General features: G+C 37.4%; 1 protein-coding gene across 2 annotated transcripts in view; it reads left to right on the top strand.

Annotated features, from left to right (window-relative positions):
• The window catches only part of JAKMIP1 (janus kinase and microtubule interacting protein 1), a 135,479-nt gene that overhangs the window by 31,341 nt on the left and 87,076 nt on the right, over positions 1-17,062 (top strand). Inside the window, exon 2 of one of the 2 annotated variants that reach the window (XM_061379895.1) lies at positions 14,812-15,008. The exons of the other annotated variant lie outside the window; for it this stretch is intronic. The gene's annotated coding sequence lies outside the window, so the exon portion shown is untranslated. The remainder of the gene's footprint in view (positions 1-14,811; positions 15,009-17,062) is intronic. 2 annotated transcript variants of the gene reach the window in all.

A 17,062-nucleotide genomic window follows, 5' to 3' on the forward strand; every position in this document is an offset into this window, starting at 1 on the left:
TGTATTTAGCAAGCATCACTGGATTATTTTTCTCCAGAAATTTGTCCATTCTCCCCTTCAGTCCATTTAAATTTCTAGAGCAACAAGTCCTTTCAACTACTTTCATTACTTTGAGCCTGTTCCTTGAATAGCCGTCTTCTGTTTTGTTTTCTGAATCTGCATCCTACTACATTTTTGCTCTAAAAGAGTGACCAGATGATTCCTAACCATCTTCTCCATTATATGGAAGTCCTCTTTCAGACCGCCTCTCTTCTAAGCTAAGGAGCTATACACTCAGTTTTCCTTGCACAGGAGTTCTTCCATATTTTGCCTTTTTTCTGTTTTCTCCTTCCCCCCCCCCCCCTTTTTCTTACATTCATCCCAAAGTATCTGATGTTGGATTAGTACCCAGTTAGTGTCAGAGACAGTATGCTAGACTTGATGATCTTGGTCTGAGGCAGTATGTTTGTGCTCAAGTTTTTCAACCATCTGTGCTGTTGTCTAGTATTGCATATAAACAATACAGATGGTCAGTCTGTGAGTTATTTAGAAGTGTAGATGTAGAAGAGGGAAGTCTGACTCTCCCACCTACAACAAAGTTTACCAAGATTTATATTTAACAAGAACTCTTCATATGTTCATTAAATGCTTATGTTTGGGCTAACAGTTTGATTGACCAGTCTGCTACTCATATATTACACAGATTTGCTAGATTTTTTAAAGTATCCTGACCTGAATTCAGCTGACTTATCTGTTATGACAGAGAAATTCTAGGGGGTATTACTTTTGTGATGACTCTTGGAGAATTTTGATAATTTCTTCCTATGCTTTCTGTTTGCGAGTAAATGCAAGTAATGCAACAAGACTGCTGGCATGTTATATGCAGACAACAAAGACAAGCTGTTCATATCTGAAAAAAAATACATTTGAATTGTTGTATTCTATTCCTCTTTCATATCTTTTTTGCTTTTTTCTTTCTAGTGAAGATGTAATGTTTTGGAACATCCTCTGGAATTAGAGGAGATGGCACTCAAGCTTCCAAATACAATGACCAATGTTCTTGGAGTTTAGAGTAAACAAGTAGAGATTGCACATGAGAATCTAGTTCTGTGCGCATAAATCCTGTTCTCCTCTCTCTGCAATATGCTTATGACTTGCTTGTGGCAGTATTAAGTCATGTTTTATAAATATCAACATCAAAATAGAAGGGATAATTTATCCTATTGCAGTACAACTGCCAGAGGATCTCATGGGATAAAGTGATGATGTACTTTCTGTTACCTTCTGGATGAAATAGCACCATTATCAATCATAGGTTAACTTTTTCTTCCCAAATGTTACTGCAGGCTAAGTATTTAAAAATTGATGGTCGTTAGGTGGCTAACTCAAACATACGGAGTAAACCTTAATGAAGATAATGAAAACCAAATAGAAATACTTTCTCTTTTGTGTCTAATTACTCAGTGGTCTGAAATTGCCTTTGAACCCATCATATTTGAAATACAGTAACATTTCATACTTGGAAATGTTGCAGTATAAAGCTTAATTGAATTTGGTTTTTATACAACCTCTGTTATGCTTTTGGCAAGTAAGTTGCCATAGTTAAGGAATATTGTGAAGAGTCCCACAAGGGTTTTAAAGATTTTAGGTGAATATTGGCTGTGTGATGCCAGGAGAAACAGTGCAGGTTTTCTCAAGGTAATGCGTGTGGAAATGAAGAATTGCAATGTCTGGTAGATTTTTAAATTTTAATGGATACATGTAGTCTAGTGAACATCTTGCTTAAATGCCTTTGGGCCATGCTGACCCAAAAAGAACAAACCCAACACCCTGTCCTATGGGGTGATAGACACAGAGGGTGGTAAATTGTGCTGTAACACCCTCACTACCACATAAATGGGAATGTACACAGCATTAGTCCTCTATAGGTTTACTTTTTTAACAAAGGAAGTCTGTGCAAGAAATACAAGTTTGAAGTATGTATCTATTCATTTTAACCCCTTTAAGAACTTCTAAATGACATGATATTAAAAATCCTGTGTTTTCCTGGTTTAAAGAAAAGATGAGTAAGAACTACCATGTTGGTAAAAAATAATTATCTTGGAGGCTTTTATATCTATATTGTGTGTATATATATATAAACTATTGCTGTGTAGAAAAGGACGAAGTATAAGGCTGCTGAATGATAGCTAAGGGCTGCATCCCTTTTACATGGCTTCTTCAATATATTTTTTATCAGCAACATGTGCATTTCTGCTGGTGCTTGCACTTTCCTTGACTTTATTGTTCCATTGGCCTTAATAAATATGGATACTTTGAGGCAGTACCATGCTTACGTTAGTTCTCTTTTTCTAGTGTATCTTTGCTGACTCAAACAGCAGTCTATTTAATCTGAAAGTTTATTTACTTGGGGGTGTTTTACTTATGTACACAGTAAAAAAGGGTTATAAAGCCAACTGATTTATCAGATGTGGGAAAACCAAAGGAAACAAACAAACCTGAAACCAAAGTATTTCTCAGAACATATTTGTTCAGCATTCAAGTTGCGAATAGTAATGCAATGCACTCTTTTCTTTTTAAAAGATCATTATTTTATGCTTTATATTGAAAGTGGTGTTAGAAGGAAAGTGAAAAATATATAAATACTTCTAACTGTCAGGAGAACAGCTCCCAGTTAGCATTCCAGATTTTTGTTGGAGATAAACCATCTTAACAGAATTGTAAATAAAAACCCCATTTGGTACAATGTATTTGGAATTGTAAAGAGTTTTACTTCATATTTTCTGTCAAAATGTGAGAAGAATATTAATTTAAATGAGCTTCTGATAGAGCAAACAAATTTAAAGCAAGTTTACGTTTCTCATGGAAATCGATTTGCTCTTGGTTTGCTCTCCCCCTCCCCTGTTTTTCCTTTCCAAATGTAGTAGGGCAACAGCACATGAAAAAAAGTAAATTAAAAAAATAAATAAAAAGTGTGTGAGAAAATGAAGGATCAAAATAAATGGGATGGTTCACTCTGCACAGGTGTGGAAATGAGAGAACAACACTGAGCTACAGTTAGGGATGCTGAGCTTGACCTTTGTGAGCTGGCAAAATGAAAGAAGCCAAGTTACGTTGCTGCTGACAGGCCAGCTAGAATTTTAAGCTCAGCATATGTCATGATGATGAGAGCTGTGAGGAATCATTTATGGAAATGTTAGAAGTGGGTTTGTGTCTGTGCCCAGTGCCCGTACTCATGTCCCTGTAAGGTGGGTGTTTTGCACATTTGTATGAACTGTCCTCTGAAATAGCAAAGGAAACCAAAGCAGGAAAACCCACCCTGCTCAGGGTATCTCCCCTGTTCACTGTGTCCCTCTGGCTGGCTCATCTCCATGGTGCCACTATGGAGGGTGGCTGTTTTACTGGGATATTGCACATCCCAACTATTCTATGATTCTATGATTCTAAGTTCCCCCTGACCTTAGTGAATATCATAGAATCAGAGAATCATAGAATAGTTAGGGTTGGAAAGGACCTTAAGATCATCAAGTTCCAACCCCCCTGCCATGGGCAGGGACACCTCGCTCTAAACAATATCACCCAAGGCCTCATCCAACCTGGCCTTGAACAATGCTTTGGTGGGGTCACTGTGTCTGGGGCTGAGACACCAGGAGTTTGGGCATCCCAAGAATTAAAGTTTTCTGCCAAATCTGTAGCCATTTCTGAACAGTATTTAATGACAGCATCCTGCTTTGGTCTATAGCATATGTATTGCTATGTGTAAGCTTATATATGTGTGTGTATATATATATATATGATAAAAATGTGGGAAGAGAGGAAGGTAAAGAGATTTCAGGCACCATGCTTCAGGAGGTGTGTTTCTACTTCTAATTCATTTACTTAGTGAAACAAGATGAGTTTCTCTATGGACAGCCATATTTTTAGGACACTCAGATTTTCACAGCTGATATTTCCAGCTCCTGCTAGGGAGGCTAGAAGCTGAACTTCATAATATGAAAGTGATGGCAAAGCACTCTTAAAATACAACTCGGTGGATTCCTTCATTCTTTTCCTTAATGACCAGGTCTGCTCCAACGTATTTTTCTCTGTGTTTGTAGATGTTTACCTCTCAAGAAAGGGCAGTGACTCTTGATGCTGGCAAGGCAATGCTGCAGGTAGAGGTACTCACCTAGCGTTTGTTAAATTGCTTGTGGAAGAGTTAAGCAGTCTTTGGCATGCAGTCTTTTAATCAGGTCTGAAACACAAGAAACAATATTCAGAGGGCAGCTTATGCTGAGCTAAGAAGATTTGTTCCGACTTTAATTAGATGTGTATCAGCCAGAACATCTCTAGAAGAAAAGATCCTGGGCAGAGAAGATATTCAGAACAGCCCTGCAGAGAAGGACTTGGGCATGCTGGTCGATGAGAAAATGAACATGAGCCGGCAGTGTGCGCTTGCAGCCCAGAAAGCCAACCGTATCCTGGGCTGCATCAAAAGGAGCGTGACCAGTAGGTCGAAGGAGGTGATCCTGTCTCTTTATTCTGCTCTTGTGAGACCTCACTTGGAGTATTGTGTGCAGTTCTGGTGTCCTCAACATAAAAAGGACATGGATCTGTTGGAACAAGTCCAGAGGAGGGCCACGAGGATGATCAGGGGACTGGAGCACCTCCTGTATGAAGACAGGCTGAGAAAGTTGGGGCTGTTCAGCCTGGAGAAGAGAAGGCTGTGTGGAGACCTCATAGCAGCCTTCCAGTATCTGAAGGGGGCCTATAGGGATGCTGGGGAGGGACTCTTCATTAGGGACTGTAGTGATAGGACAAGGGGTAATGGGTTAAAACTTAAACAGGGGAAGTTTAGATTAGATATAAGGAAGTTCTTTAAGGGTGGTGAAGCACTGGAATAGGTTGCCCAGGGAAGTTGTAAATGTTCCATCCCTGGCAGTGTTCAAGGCCAGGTTGGACAGAGCCTTGGGTGACATGGTTTAGTGTGAGGTGCCCCTGCCCATGGCAGGGGGGTTGAAACTATTCTATGATTCTATATTTAGTACTCATGGCTTACAAAGCATATTGATGTAATGAAGAGGATGGAAAGAAAATGTTTGTCTCCAGCTGGGAAACAGAGTTCATTGTGTGTAGAACATGTAGATGGGAGAGGAGATGGTGCAGAGGGAGAATATAATCCAGTATATTAAAAAAAAAAAAAAAAAAACAAAACTAAACCTGTATTGAGTTTGTAGTTTTGGTATCCAGTAGTCTTAGTCTTTCCTTTATACATGTGAGGCGTGGCTTTGTTGCTGCTATTGAATTAAGGAAGAACCAAAAATTTCAAAGCCTTTGTTCTTTCTGTGCGTAGCAGCAACTGTATTGGGGCTTGTAGTGTTCAATCTTATGGACTGAAAAATCTATGGTAGATAAGTTGCATTTATCAACATATATTGGTTGACAGTTTTAAGAAATATTGCTAGATCCTTTCATCTCTGGATATCTAAATATATTTTAAATGGTAGATTCATTTTCAGTAATAGCTGTAAAATTATATGCTATCTGCTCTCAAGTGTGCCATTGTCAGATATCAAATCCTTATTATAGGGACATCTAAATAATCCATTCTGGTAAATAACTGTACTGGAATTAACAGAGAACTAGAATTAACAGCCATTATGTTTACACATTATTGCATCTCTATTGCACTCCCTTACAGTCCTCTCTGTGAAATGGCTGGAGAGGGGTGTCACTACATTGCTGGGTAATGATTCCATAAAGGCAAGTACCTGAAGAGCATTTGGATTGACTTTTTATTCCCATCCCCCGTTACCATGATTTTAATTGGAAGCAGCTATTTGTTCATGTAAAACTAGCATGAGGTCCTTTACTGAAAGATAGAATATAGCAATGTCTTTGTATCAAACAGTGCCCGTTTCAAACTGTTACACTTGTCTTTGTTTAATTGGGCCTGCTGAGGTTTCTGGGAGAATGAAGCTTCAATCATCCCCTCCTGTGAATCACTTTAACATGCTGTCTCTGAGCAGAAAAATATCCCTTTTATGAGTAGGTGGAATAATACGCTAGCTGGATTCTGATATTTATTAAACGTTAAGTCTTTGTTAAGTTGAAAACTGGAAGAGAGGGCTGAGAAGCACAGAATTTGCAGATGTACATACATATGTCATTTTTATGACCATTATGAGGTCTTGATTGAGTGCACTGGATCTGTGCTCTCCATAGCTGCTGTATAGCTCTTGGAAATGTAGATATGTACACCTTTGCTGTTAGAATTGAAACATTTACTAGTAATATACTACAAACCTAACATCATTTAAAGTTGCTCAATTTGTGTGTTAACAGAGCTAATCGATGCCATTAGGTATAGAAAGTGCAGGTTTTCTTCTGAGGCAGGGTAACTGCTGAGCTGCAGTCCAAGCACATACAACTCGGCTGCCTGGAGTCCTTTTCACAAGTTGTTGCTGAGTCACTGGGTGACCTTGGGTAAACCTCTTCCCTTGGCCTACGCTGTCTGCGAAGGGGAGCTACTAACAAAGACCTGTGTAGTTACCCTTGAATGACAAGTTTTGTGAAACTGCAGATTTGATGCCATGAGGAGGTATTTCTGCCCATGGCAGAGGGTTTGGAAGTAGATGATCTTTAGGGTCCCTTCCAACTCAAACCATTCTATGAAATGATGTGTTTTGTTCCATGTTTTATTAGCCCTACAATAGGCACTGTGTGTTGGTAATGAAAAGGAAGGGTATATGCTTCGAGGGATAGAGAGGAGGGAACTGGGACCAAAGGCTGGTAACTAGCTTGTAGATGTGGTGTTGAATGACGTTGTCTTTGGCTTCCTTGATTTTAGAGTGTATGGTAGTTGATCCTACAGCACTGATTCAAAGTTTTTGAAGGCTGTGTTTCAAAAAGCAATAATAATAATAAAAGCTAGTGCTGAAACTGAAAAATCCATTTCCTCCCAACCTGATTGGGAATTAACTTTTAATTTGACTAGGTATGGCTTTTTGTATGCATGTGTCTTTGACATCTTCTCTACTCCCTCCTGACAGATGATTTTATCTTGTTCAGACAGAATATATTTTTGCAGCACCTGCAGCCAGGAATTTTTCTTAAATTAGTAGAAAAGTTTAATGAAAATACTATGTGATCCTACAAGATCCTTGTAACATTGTGAAGCAGAAGCTTATACCTTTCCACTTGTTCACATGACACCAGCTTCCAGCTGGCAAAGATCTTTGGAGGAGCACTTAGCTCTCATTTTTGTGGGCATTTTTAACACACTAATTTTGAATTTTCCATTATTCAACAACATATTATAAGACTTTTTATACACATAAGGATCTGGCTTTTAAAGGGAAGGACTGACATAGAGCTGTAAGAGAAGTTTAGTGCATAGTTTGTCAAAACCTCCGAAAAATAAAGGCATGCCATGAAGTATCACTGTTGTGGCACAGTGCACATTTCTTATGAATACGTAAGATTATTTAAAGAAAATGCTATTATTTGTAGAAATAGTCACATAGCAGTTTCCAAACTTATGCTAAATGTTATGTGAAAAATTCTTACTTTTAATTAAGTTACATGAATAAATTCTAGCCTTTGCTTAATGGATTTTACATCAGAAACAGACTTCAGGTTGTTTGCACTTAGGAATCCAGTTGCTTCTGTACAGGACCACCCATATGTGTTTGCTGGTACCCATATAAATGCTAAATGAATGTCATACATATTTATATACTGCATGAGCTGCTGAGGCCAAAGAGCAAATAAACAGGCCATGTGTGAGAGATGCTAAAAGGCCTGAGTAGCCTAATAAATCTTGCATTAGACTGAAGTTTAATAAATATGAGGCCCTGAGTAGCACCAATGGAAACGAGCTATTTCTTGAAATGAAAACTTTTGCTTTTCCATTGTGTGAAGGACTTTGGACACACAAATATGTGTAATTGCCTTTCAGTGACACATGTAGTAAGAACTCTTTTTCAGGCTTTAAAACTGCAAAATCTCTAATATCTGAAGTAATGAGGAAGAGAGTCCATGAGTAAGCTTATATTCCCTTTGAAGGCCAGTCTAATTGGGGATCTTTTATCAGCAATTTCAGTCGCTTTGATAATGCAGTACTGAATACAGTGTGTGGGAGTAGAGAGGAAAAATAATTCTGTAAACCTTCATTGCTCCAGACTATGTCTTTGAGCAAGATAAAATAGCTTCAACTGCTGAGTCAGTCCAGGGCACACAAAAATAAATACATTCAGCAGCTTGAAACTGATCTGGAAGCAAACTACTGTCAATAGAGAGCAATGGCACATCACCCTTCATTCTTACCCTGTTCAAGAGGTGAGCCCATGGAGTCTGTGTGGGCTGAACTCCCTGCTGGTGCTGCACCAAGTAGTCAGAGCAAGAGCCACCAAGCCAAGGAATGAGAGTTGCATAGAACATTATTCTGAAGCCTGTGCATGGCTGGAAACTCATCAGTGGATCTGTTTATCAGGCAGACGAGCCTATAGAAAGTGTGTCGAAGCGCATAAATTTGTTCTTTAAAGATCTTGAGTAAAATTGCTGGTGTTTAAGACTGTATAAAAACCCAAGAATATTCCAGCAAGTTTCTTAATGCAGTCAACACTGCTCCTACTGAAGTGCTAAACCTGCCAATTTTGTCCTCTGCTGGTGATGATTTGGTATGAATGGTTGTATGGTACTTCGACATTCCTGTCTCTCTTGCATTTATATAAATCCTATGGTAACATAAACATTAATATTGTATATATAAAAGGATAGTCTGTTTTTCTAAGGTCTGAGAAGCCCAAGACCTGTTAGCTGTATGGAACCTATCTAGAAGCTAATTTGATGTGAGGGAAGGGGTCTTGAAGGGGAGAGTTTACAGGAAGTAGGTTGGCTCCTTTGACAGAGTTGGGAACAAAAAGAGCTCACAAACTTGTGTAAACAGCCTGAGAGGTGTCACCAGGCTCAGCCTCCAGCAAGGAAATTGGAGTTGGGGAAAACACTTTACGTTGAATGTTTTATTATTAATAACTTTTTTTTCACATATAAAATGACCGGTTCTTGGTGTGAATGGGGCTGTGTAGTCTCTGGCTGTGCTCACTGAAAGCTCATTGAATCTGTTTTTTTAAAAACGAACCATTAATATGCCTGATATTTAATGAATAGAGAACGTCATTCATAACTTTGTTAGGTAATCACTGGTACTCTTTAAGGAGGTAATTTCACGTGGATATCTCTCCCCCACCCAATTGCAGCCATTCATCTTAACTATTGAGAGTTTTCTTTTATCTTTGTTACACTTTAGCACTATGTAACATGGAGAATATATGTTTGCCTATTTTAGCACAGATAAGCAACTGTGTCCTGCAGTTCGCACACTATTTTTGTCACATAAAATCTAGTAAATATTGTAATTACCTTATTTTCCAAGTGTGTTTTTTTGGTGTTAAATCAACTGCACAAGCAAGTCAGTTTTATTCTTCTGAATCACCTCGAGAATTCCCATTGCTTCCCACTTCAAAAAAGAGGAAGAATAGGATGATTTTTCTTTGCATTGACAATCCAGTTAAAGCAAAAAGGTGGCAGGAATGATATCAATTCCTATGAAAGCCCTGCTGTTTGATGCATTGCCTATCAGCCATTTGTAGGCTCTCCATCTGGGAATTGTGGCATAGTAATCTATAGTAAGGCAATGTATAATAACACAGAAACAGACTTCAATTGTTGACCTATTTTCAGTAGTCCACTATTGCTGGCAGAAGCTTATATGAATCTCAAGGAGTCACTTGTTATGGGGATGCCAAAACAGAAAGCTATAATATAGAGAAGGCAGGAAAGAGAGTAACTACTTTTATTCTGCTGTTGTTTCTAGTATCCAAATAAAAATTCTCTGTTTAATCCACCAAAGTCATATCTAGCATGTTGTTTCTACAACAGGTTAAAGCAGATCAGGAAAGTTTCCATCATTATTCCTGGCAGTTATTGAAGAAATATTTATAGGTAAGAACTTGCTACTTACCGTGTCTTTGATTTCTGCCATGTCAACTTCAAAGTTGATATTAAAAATAAGAAGTAGGAAAATGTTCTAAAAGTCATTCTGTTCACTACATAAAGGATGAAGATGATGGTGCATTTTGATAAATGTGTGTTGCTGAGGATATGTAGAATGGTCTATAAATGTTATGTCAGTGTTTTCTTGCTGGTAAGCCTTCGTTTTGAAAGGGGATGCCTCTGTGGCATGATCTGTGCTTTTTGTACATTGGGCCATGATGCATTCACAATATTTTTATGTTGAAGCTTTTGTTTAGATCGGTTTTGCTTTCTGGTTATCCTTTTAAATACCGTTCTCTTGTAATACAGTGTATTAGGTGAAAACAGAATGGGTAAGGGAGAGAGCAAATGACATAAATAGGGTACAGTGTTGCTAAGGTGCTCTCACTGTCAACAAGTCAAGTCCTATTCACGAAAGGCTGCATTTGTGTCACCTTTATTTATGTGTAAATAATTTCCTTGCTCTGCTGGAAATCACAGAGACTCTGATACCAAAGCCAGTATCACACTCTCAGAAATAAAAGTCTGGAGGCAAGAATGGGAAGATGTGATGATCTTGCATTTAATTTGTATGCCTGACAAATCATGTCTTACTGACAAATTATAAATCAAATGAGTGTTATGGGTATACAGCTTTAGAGGAGAAAACAAGGTACTGTACTAAAATGTCATGGGTTTTCTGATAGAATTATGCATTTTTAATACTTGAACATTTGGTAATAAGAATGAACTTCTTCCCTCCTTCCTCTAGCTTGATTCGAATAACTTCTGACAAAAAGCCAGTGGTAACGTATATTCCCATTACAAAGCATTTGCCAAGCAGAATTTCTAGCACCACAGTAAACTTACAGATGTGCTTATCACTGTATTTCCGAAGGAATTACCTTTTATTTGGGTCATTATTTGATTTATGCTTAGTTATTTAAAATCCAAAAAGCCTTAGTTCCAAAAAATCTTTAAAATTTGGATCAACTGCACAAGGATAGAGAGAGGGGCTCTTACCTTGTTCTAAGGATGTGATTATTGTTTATTATCTTTTTTTTTTTCTCTGAAGACTATAATCGGACCCTGCTTTTTGCTGTTTGAGGTGTATAGAACAGGAGGTGCCTCTCTTCTAAGGATAAAGTATTTATTTTGAGGATCTCAACCCTTGTAGGCCACAGACCTGAATGTATGGATTGTACTTGACATTACAACAACTGTCTAGAGCTTTTCTACTTTCCAAGAAGAAATCTAAACTGTCTGTCTACCTTAATTTTTCTTTTAAACCTTCTGCAAGTAATGCATTCTGTTTCAGAGTTAAAATGGACGAAGATGTCTCAGGTGAACAGATCTGGCTAAAAACCCTGAGAATTTGGGTGCTTTGACTATTCTGGGAATCTAAAAAAAAGGGTGGGAGTTGGCATCAGTGTTTACTCTCTTACCTTTGAATTTATGCTGTTTTCAAGATATGATGCTACATGACATAAAGTATTTAAGTTTTTAATTAAAAAACCCAAGCAACAAACTTTAGTACTTTTTGGCCTTTCCTGATGTTTGTGAAGTGTTGACAAGTATTGAAAGTCATTGTCATGTAAACAGGATTAAAATCTCAATTTTTGTAACACTGAACTTGCATCTAGAGAGCCATTATATAATTAAGAACATAACTGAATCAACTTTCCTTATTTAGCCTGTACTGCCATAACAGCAGGATGTGAGTATATTGGTGACTTTATTACACTGAGTGAAATTAGTAATTTACTGAACATTAGCTCATCTGCTAAATTATTTCTATAATAGTTTTGCTTCTTTGAGGAGCTTTTGGTGTGCATGATGTATTTTGAGTTCTGAATGAATTTGAACAAGTGTGGTTTATGCCCTATTTGTAGATTAACAGGTACGTTTCCACAGCAGTAGCTTCCCCTCTATATTCTTCCCCCCTGCCATTAGAAGTAGATTTAGCTTAGCAGTTACTGGAAATGAGAAATTAAGTATCCAATTATTTTCAGTTATTTTTGTAATACTATATCTCTTAAGAAGCTATAGAAAGATTACTGAGGATTATTGGTTTGTAGGTTCCCAGTGGTTGCTGGTAATTCATTCTGAATAGCATTCTAACAACTTCTAGTGACTGGCACAATTGAATATTTCAAATTTATGATAGTTTCTGCAAGACTTATTGCCAATTAGTCTTCTTTTTTTAATCTCATGGTTATGCTATGCTACTGAAACATTCACTTTTTAAAGTAGATATTGTCACATTCCTATACTATTTTTAATATATATGCTATTATTACTGCAACTTGAAATTGCAGGTTCATAGAGTCATAGAATAGTTTGGGCTGGAAGGGACCTTAAAGTTCATCTAGTTCCCCTAGAGCAGGTTGCTCCAAGCCTTGTCCAACCTGGCCTTAAACACTTCCGGGGATGGAGCATCCTATACTTTTCTGGGCAATCTGTGCCAGTGTCTTGTCACCCTCAGAGTTAAGAGCTTCTTCCTTATGTCTGACCTAAATCTACCCTCTTTCAGTTTAGAGTCACTACCCATTCTCCTATGACTACATCACCTTGCTGAGGGTACACTTGATCCTACTGTCCATGTTACTAATGAAGATGTTAAACAGAACTGGTCCTGGTACTGATACCTAAGAAATGCTGCTTGTCACGAGTTTCCAGTTGGACATCAAGCCATTGACTGTAACACTTTGAGTGCAGCCATTATGGCTGTACTCCTTATCCACTGACTGATCCATCATCCATCCATCGAATTCACTTGTCTCTAGTTTAGAGACAAGTATGTCATGTGGGACAGTGTCAAATGTTTTGCACAAGTCCAGGAAGATGATGTCAGTTGTTCTTTCCTTTTCCACCAATGCTATTACCCTGTCATAGAAGGCCAACAAATTTGTCAGGCATGATTTGCTCTTAGTGAAGCCATTTTGGCTGTCACCAATCACTTTCTTGTTTTCCATGTGCCTTAGCACAGTTTCCAGGAGAATCTGCTCTATGGTCTTGTTGGGCACAGAGGTGAAACTGACTGGTCTGTATTTCTCCAGGTGTTACCTGGATAACTTTGGAATATGAAGTTTTTTGGTTTTTCTCTCTTTTTTTCTTTTGACTCTTGTGAGCACTTTTCTGTTTTGTTAGCATCTTCCTGGCCTGATTCCAATCATTACTTGTCTTTGACAAGTAAATTCATGCTTTCTCTGAGATGTTTCTACGCTTGCATATTAACATGGGAAAACATTCTCTTTCCCTTCTATTCAATTGTATTCATATTGTATCTGGAAGGCCAAAAGAAAGTGACAACATTTTGGTTTAAGTGGAATAACAATACTGGAATATTAAAAACCAGGGCAATTCAAAGAGGATGATGTAAATAGGGATGTAAATCGAATGTATCTGACATCATGAAAGTTGGGGCTCTTGGCCTCCCTCTCTTCTTGAGGAGGTTTGTTACTATATAAATAAATTGAATTCTTCTTTTTCAAACTTCTTTACTACTTAAAGATGCTGACTAAGCTGTTTCAGTACTTTGATCTCCTGCCATGATCTGACCCTAGCTGTACTTTCATCCTCTTCAAAAGTATTCTCTCACAGCGGCGGATTTGGCCCTACGGAAATTATTATGCTGATATTTTTCTTTCACTGTTAACTACTGCCTAGATGCCTGTCTTTGTTGAACAAATAAGTTGATAAGCTATTCCTTGAGGATTTAGTTTTTAAGCCAGTAACAACCGAATTGACTCTGTAACCTTAAACAGACTACTAGAAATCAGTGTGGTACTTCCCCGCAAAGGAAATAATTAAGGAGTTACATTTTTGGGACTGGTACCATTTGATGCTTTATGTTTTATGTGAAATACAGCTTTTTGTGAAGACTTGAACTATGTACATGGTAACAGATGTATCTATCTTGTTACAGCACTCTTCAGATACCATATACTTGCTAGCTTTTAGCTCTTGCCTAAAAGGCAGGGGAACTGAGCTATACATTGCTGAAAATCGTTTACCTTGTCTGAATTGCATTTACCTAATAACTGACTTACACTTTAACACAAAGGTTTATTACTGTGGAGACTTTATTCTCTTTTTCCATACTCCACAGTGTAAATAAAGATTCTATTATAGGTGTTTGGAGTTTCTAGGGAAGCAGGTAGATTAAGGAACTTGTGTGTCTTCTAGTCATTAAGCTTTCAGAGTGCTATTTTCCATAAAGATATCTCCACAAAGATAATTTTATTTCTGCAAATACATTTTTCTATGCATGGAAATTATCAAACTAACATATAGTACATATCAACAAAAGTTTGAATGCGTCTGTAGTTTCCCCTTGTGATCAAAACATGTTGAAATGCTATCAAGAAATGCGACATGAAAAAAAATCAAGGCTATATGCATCTCTTGATTAGTGGGGTTGGTGTTTTGGGTGTTTTTTGTATTTGTAAAGAATCATGGCAATGGCCAGTCTACATGTGAAAACTTATAAATGGCTGCTATGACAATTTAAAACTCTAGCTCAAAACCAAGTACCTTGTGTTGAAATGGAATACAAATTTAGTGTTAGTTAATACAGAGTTAACAGTCTTCATTGACCTGATCTAATTATCATCCTGATTTCATCAACCATCTAGTAAAATTAGACTCTGCATAGGTGTTCTTAATAGAAACAAGATGCCATATTTGTAATTTTGCATGATGTCTCATTCTGCTGTGCTTTATTACATTGTGTAAATATTTTCTTCATTGCATTGCTACCATCAAAACTGTTAATTAAATCTGAATTGGACTAAATCTCCTTTTTTTGTTTAACAGATGATGTCACCAATATTGTTCAGAAATCCCTCCTTGCTGAAGAAAAAGAGAATGTGCCAAGAGGACTAGGAGTTGTGGAGTGGAGTCCCAGTACAAACATACCTAGTGACTTAACTACTCGTGCTGCTCAGTCTTCACCTCTTTTCAGTTAAAGTCAAACACAGCTGCCTCAGAAACTTGTGGACAAGAGTACAAAGGTACTGTATGTTGCCACCACGTTGGCTGGGTAGGAAGAAAATATATCTACAATAATGATGTTATCAATTTATTATATACAGTTTGAAGCTTCAAGTTTAACTTTTTTCTCTTTGTGTACAGAGATAACACTTGAAAACCAAATGGGTTTTGCAGGCACTAAAATAAACTATATTTGTGCTAAGTTTTTGTCTTTGCTTGAACATATTTCTCTTTGCACAGAGATTTTTGTATTCAGTAAAGAAATTTCTTGATTGCATGAACACTTTCTAACTCTTATTTCTTTACTAATTTTGTAAGGCATTTCTCCCTTGCCCATTGCATCTAAAATGTGCAGTCCAAATTGTTGCTCCATGTCATATTTATCATATGCTTGAGAAATTGACCACTGCCTTATTTTAGCTGTACCTGTCACCGGTAATAAAGAAGAGAGGTTTTAATGGCTTTGGTCGCAGTTGGGTACTAAGCTGCTTTGACAGACTTTCCCAACCTTCTGTTGAATTTTGAGTTTATAGTATGCACATGTCTGGGTACTTAGAAGACACCTATATTTACAGTGCATAAAACCCCACCACAGTGTTCTGGTTGTTTCAAGGGCCATCTGCCATATGGGGAAAAGTAGCAATTTCCTCATATTAAAGATGTATGGTAAGGATGATGGTTTAACATGGTGCTTAATTCCTGGCTTTTTCATGTTGTGGTAGTCCTGCAGTGGAACTGCAGTGATGATACAGTTACAGGATTAGAAATATTAGGAGAACTAGGCAACCCACACTGTGTAACTGTCCTTACTGCAGCAAAATGCCATTGGACCCTAAAAATGATCTTTTTATCTGGAAAGATGCGAATATAATTGAGGTTTGGAAGAAAGCTGTGATGCAGAAAGAAAAGGAGCTGCAGTAACCCAGGAAATACCCTTTCCCGGTGGATATTTTGCAGTTCATATATTGAAATTGTTGCCTCTGCTGCTCACAAACTTTGCTGTTATATTTGGTACAGTGCAGACTGACACTTTTTCACTTCTGAATGGAAGGGCAAAGTATGACCCTAAGTAAGACAAGTGCTATGGAAAGTGACAGCTGTAGAGTGTGTGGTCATTTCTGAAAAAAATCACTAAGAAAGAAAGAATAAAGTAAAAAAAGTAGGATATAGAACATGCATTATGGCCCATCTGGGTGGTATTTGCTTGTCTTCTATGACACTCAAATACATTTAATAGTTTATTAGCATCTTTGATTTTAATGCTTTAGAGAATTTCATTGTAGTAAAGTCAATATAAAGCAACAGATAAAGAGTGGAAAAATATGTCTGAAATGATTTGGTGTTTGTGAATTAACTTTTACTGTAGAGAATAATTATGGTAGCTAAATTTGTTTTGGGAACAGCAGATAAACTAATGTGATCCTAAATTCTCTCTTTTGTGACTCGGAGGGCAGTTCAACATTTACTTCTGACAGAGTTTAACTCTTTATGGTAAATGCATCAGGACTTTCAGTCATAGATGTGTCTAAAAAATCTTCATATCTACTTAATAATAACAAGGTAAATGATGCTGATATTGAAAAGAATTTTAAAAACCCTTAAAAGCAGCTGTTGACTGTTATAACTTGGCTTTCTGATAAGTGGAAGGTGTTTAGATTTTTAAATCTCAAAGGAATGCTATTTAAAGATTTATTTTCCCCCAGTTGTCCTTTAGTCTGCCTCATTCCTGTACATCCAAAAAGTTGAACACAGATTAACAAATTGTTTTAGACTTAATATTTTATTTAGCTGACTTAGAAAATGAAAATGAAATGCTCAAAATGTGAGTCTTCAACAAACACTGTATTTTGGAAAGTGATTTTATCATGTGCCAATTATCTGTAAGGAGGCTTTCTGTTTCTTGGAAGTAGCTTACAAAAATTTGAGCAGAGGAATTTCATCCTCTGTACTGCTTATGCACATTAACCCAATGCTACGGGATCTATCTGGTTCCTATTTACCTTATTTGGCTAGACTGTTTCTGATATCTCCAAACTATCTTCTCAGAATGGCAGTGTAAACACAAGCATTTGTG

The sequence above is a fragment of the Neopsephotus bourkii genome, unplaced genomic scaffold (genome assembly GCF_033783945.1).
Source record: "Neopsephotus bourkii isolate Nb327-2 ecotype Australia unplaced genomic scaffold, CSIRO-AGI_Nbou_v1 NB_1780, whole genome shotgun sequence".
NCBI lineage: Eukaryota > Metazoa > Chordata > Aves > Psittaciformes > Psittacidae > Neopsephotus > Neopsephotus bourkii.